The sequence below is a fragment of the Corvus brachyrhynchos genome, unplaced genomic scaffold (genome assembly GCF_000691975.1).
Source record: "Corvus brachyrhynchos isolate BGI_N302 unplaced genomic scaffold, ASM69197v1 scaffold194, whole genome shotgun sequence".
Taxonomy (NCBI): domain Eukaryota; kingdom Metazoa; phylum Chordata; class Aves; order Passeriformes; family Corvidae; genus Corvus; species Corvus brachyrhynchos.
Genome location: NW_008237890.1, coordinates 4,715,519 through 4,720,051, shown reverse-complemented (window position 1 = coordinate 4,720,051; position 4,533 = coordinate 4,715,519). Strand labels below are relative to the sequence as shown.

Here is a 4,533-nt window from a genome sequence, read left to right as displayed (position 1 = left end):
GATATGAAATAAGGAAATGCTGGTGTCGCTTTCATGCAGCTCCAGGGTGCTGGCTGTCCTGTAAAGGAGGGGGAGGACGTTTGCTGCTATTGAGGTGGTAATAGGAGAGGCACGTGGTGGTAGTTGGCTCTGTGTTCAGCGGCGCGGCACAAGGAAATGCAATGGGCTTGGCCTCCCTTGCTTTCACACTTTCATTTCCCAGCTCCAGTAGTTAGTCAAATAAAATTGCATGTCTTCGTTCCCTTCAGACTGATGATCCAAACAGTAATGTTCTTAAGTAACGTTTATTGCCTGTCTGCAAGGGGCTGTTTGGTCGGCAGTAGGTGAGGACAGTTTTCATGGACTTGGGATAAGGACGGTTTGGTGTGCATAGGTTAATACCAAACCACATCCCTCTCCAAGCCCAAGCGACATTTTTTATGAATGCCGTAGGTGTTTACAGATACGCTTTGTTAGATCCTATCAATGTAAAATAACTGGGTGGGAATGTCTTGCCTACCTCAACACACCTGTCAGCGTCCACTTAACAGCTGCATTGTGCCGAGGTCTCTACTACAACCATCCGCTCTATAAACATGAGAAATGCCAGGTGTGGGGGGTTTTGTCATAGCAAAAATATGCTGTTGCTTATGTTAACTGGCTATTCAGATACTATTCTGTTTTGTTAAACAGAAGAGTTGCAAAAAGCTTCATGACAATTCTGTTTTGACGCTTGATACTATAATGTGACTTCTTTAAAATCTTAGTTTGTAAAAGTAGGTTGGTTGATTGATTCAAGTCCACCTTGTTTTTTCCTGTTGGAGTGTAATTTTAGTTTTAGTATCAGTAATCTTTGGCAGTAATTCTTCAGATTTCAGGAGAGACACTGGTCTAAAACTGCAGCTGGATCCAGAAATTGGGGGAGGCTGTTGATTGTTGCTGCCTTGCCTTAGCTATCACAGATATTATGGGAACTGTGACTCTCTTGTGTTTCTACTCTTTGTTCCTTTTTCTGACTTGCTTAGCCTTTTTAGAAAGTGGTGTTTTTTCCACTCTAGAACTGTGTATTGCAGAGCATAGTATTGTTCACTTTGTGTGGGGCCTTAAAATTGTGTTTCACAGTGAACAATACAATAAATTACTGATCTGTGTTCTACACTTGTGAAAAAAGTTCTGCAAGTCAGATTTCAGAAGTCTTACTTTTCTTAATGAGCAGAGCTAAAGTGAGGCACAGTTTCTAGTTATGTATCAGTGCAACATCCCTGAATGTGCAAGGAGCAGGATGTCCTCAGAGCTGACTGTCATGCTTCTTAGAGTGAGAAATTGAGTACTGCCCATTTTGGGTATATTTATGAAATAGAATTTTCTGAGTACATTTTGGGACAGTCTTGATGCAAAATTGTATACTTTTTATTTTTCTGAGTTTGCATTCAAATGAGTCTGTTAAAGCAATTTGTATTTCATATTAACATTTCTGGTTAGCACAAAGCTTTCTCGTTTCTTGGTGTTGGCTTTCTGCCTGCCTGACTCATTCTGTGGTCTCATTATTCCGTGGATATTACATGAAGAGTCATATTGCAGGTAATTGTAGTGAACAAAATACTGAGTTTATGATACTATTGATGGAAGTGGGCAGAAAGAAAAGGGCTAGGAAAAAATGCTATGTAGGCATCTTGTAATAAAAGTATTTTTTGGAGAGGCAAGAACAATTCCTGATCATGTAGGAAAGACTCAGTCATGTTTTGGTGAAGCTGAAGCTTTTCGTAGGCACAGCTACTGTTTGCTTTCAAATGATTTGTATTTGAGTTGTTTATTTAGGAAAAATAGCTATAAATTAGGGTACAAGGGAAGAAAACCACAAAACTTCCGACATTAGTGCTCTGTATTTTCTCCTAAATTATTTCATTGGAAAATTGCTTTGCTTGGAGCATTTCATTGCTTGTATGAATACTGAGTGTGTACAGATAAAAGTCACTTAATTGTTTCTCTCAGTTTGTTATAAACCTTGTCATAGAGTTTTTTCTTTGTATATTGTTGTTTTACTGATCAGAAATTATGAATTTTAAAGAACAAAATTATTTGAGGTCAGTGATCTCTTTTTTGACATTGTATTTGAAAGAGTAATAAATTCACTTTGTTTGTGACTTAAATTTTAATCTAGTACATTCTTCCTAGTTATCAGGTTTTGTACATTTTAGTTTTCTTTATTCCTCTCACTTTATATATTTATGCATGGTACATAAACCGTAAGAAGGGGAAAAAACTCACTTTGCCAGAGTAAGTCAATATATTAACATTGTTAGTTCACTGTTGCTGACAAAGTATTATGAGAAATACAAAACTTAATTTACCATTATAATGGGCATACAGGAAGCAAATATGTGTAATTGAAACATGCTGGCAGTAGTGCAGTTTTACACAGACCTTTCTTTTTACATCCTTTTGAATCTATATTAAAATTGTGAAATGGCCTAGAACTGAGATTTGAGGAATGCTAGTTAGAATTAACATGTCGTTTTGGAGACAGCTCTACTCAGTAAGGTGAGGTGTGAAAAATAGAATAGAAAGTAACCTGTTACATGCTTCCTTTTGAACAAGTGATGATGGTTGGCTGTGTATCACACTATTTTCTGTCTCTTTCAGAAGATACAGAAGTCAGATGAAAAATCACCCTGTCTTGAGAGTGGAGCCTGTATTTGCATGGTTCTGACTTAATTGTGGCATTTGTTGTCTAAGGTACGGTTTGAAGGGTTCTGATGATTGTTTTAGATTTTTAATTTTAAAAGTCAACATGGTCATGCAGGCAAAAGTAAGTCACCGAGGGATAAAAACTTGGGATATATTTTCTTGATAGGCATTCTTACTGTTTTCTCCCGAATTTCTCTCACTGCTTATTGCTCGCACATGGTACTAGTAGGCCACTCAGAAGCAAATATTTCAGTAATTATATCTCTCTGTTTTGTTTGTTGAGCTGTTATTTCCCATTCTGAGGAAGTGCTGTGAAGTAATGGAATCTCTACTGCTCTGGTAAGATGAAAAACAGATGGATTCCTCAGTGGTCAGCAGTGCTTCTAGCTATGTTTGGTTATTTTGGCCTCTGTGTTTCTGTCAGTCTGCATTATTTTTCCCTTTGTAAATTAACGGTGATTACTCGCAGTCACCTTCTTGTCCTTCACGTGTTTGAAAGTAGTTTCTGAGATTGTTTCCTTCACCTTCCCAGGGAACAGGATGAGGCTAGTAGGCCTGTAGTTTCCTGGATCTCCTTCTTGTCCTTGAAAACAGGGTTGACATCCTCTAGCCTTCCTTAGGCTGGTCATGTATGTACCTCTACAAAGCCTTTTCTTGGAACTTCATATCCCCCATGTCATACCAGATTGAACTCCAGGAGGATCTTGGTTTCTCTAACCCCATCCTAGTGCACCTGAGTGATGTTCCTGCATCAGTTGTGTGCACACACTTGGTGCAGCCCCAATTCACCTTGGTTTGGTTGGTTATAAGATATCTGTTGTCCACATCTTCCTATGTCCTTTGCTTGCAAGCCCTGACCACCATTTCCTTTCTCATTCAGAGGTCACCACCTTCCTCTATCATCATGCCTAGTTTAAGCATTCCCTGAGCAGATGAACCAGCCTCTCAGAAAAGATGCTTTTACCCCGTGTAATTTCAGGTGGATCCTGCTCCTCTTCACCCTCAGTTCTTGATCTTCGTAGAAGGTTCTATGGACGTAAGTGCTACACAACTGCTGTTCATTTGCAGGATCTGTCTACTTCTTAAGTTCTCCCCCTTCACCAGCAGCACGAATGAGATGCCGCTTGGCTACCAGGCTTAGGTCAACACCCTGTGAACCATGTAGTCATGCCTGATACACTTCTGCTCTGCCCTGGATATGTCCATGGTGCCCGAATTGAAGAGCAGCTGAGGGTAATAGTGTAAGGGCCAGACTACTGCCAGTCTCAGTAACAGCCTGTCCAGGACCCAGGCCCCTGGCAAGCAGCATACTTTGCCAGGTGACAGGTTGGGCCGGTGGAGGTGTCTTTGTCCCTGAAGCAGGAACTCACCACTGTTCCTTACCCCATCCTTCTCATACTGTCACTGGACTCAGGCACAGATGGCTCAGAGGCTTTTTTGCACAGAACTTCCTGTCCATGTCTGCTGCCAGGGCTCAGAACCTGTTCTGTAGATCAGAGCTGCAGGCAGAGCAGGAACCTTCCTCCTGGTGCTGGAGCTCAGAGGCTCCCAGGCTTTGCTTCATTCTGTGTTTTCATGTCCAGCTTGACAAGCTGAGGCTCTGTCTGCTTCTCCTTGTGTAGTGGGGTTCCGGTAGCTGCAGGAACGTGGTGGGTCTGGTCTGTCTCCTTTTCAGCATCCCTGATATTGTACAGTCTGTTACAGGGGGGATACTGTAACACGATGTATCAAACCAGGAGGCCCGTAGAAAGAAATATATATGGACCGATTCTTGGTAGATGTTTCTGAGATGTTTATTTCTCCAGCCGCATGGCCGGGGCTCTGCTCAGGAACTCCGCAGTCACGGGACCCAAGGGCCCTTGGCCA

General features: G+C 41.4%; 1 protein-coding gene across 7 annotated transcripts in view; it reads left to right on the top strand.

Moving 5' to 3' along the window:
• Positions 1-6: 6 nt before the first annotated feature.
• The window catches only part of ZDHHC21 (zinc finger DHHC-type containing 21), a 37,161-nt gene continuing 32,634 nt past the window's right edge, over positions 7-4,533 (top strand). For 2 of the 7 annotated variants that reach the window (XM_017732884.1, XM_017732883.1), the window contains exons 1-2: positions 7-1,560; positions 2,623-2,715. The gene's annotated coding sequence lies outside the window, so the exon portion shown is untranslated. Of the gene's footprint in view, positions 1,561-2,622; positions 2,716-3,547; positions 3,704-4,533 lie in introns of all 7 variants that reach the window. The other 5 variants (XM_017732881.1, XM_017732879.1, XM_017732882.1 and 2 more) reach the window with 5 other exon arrangements.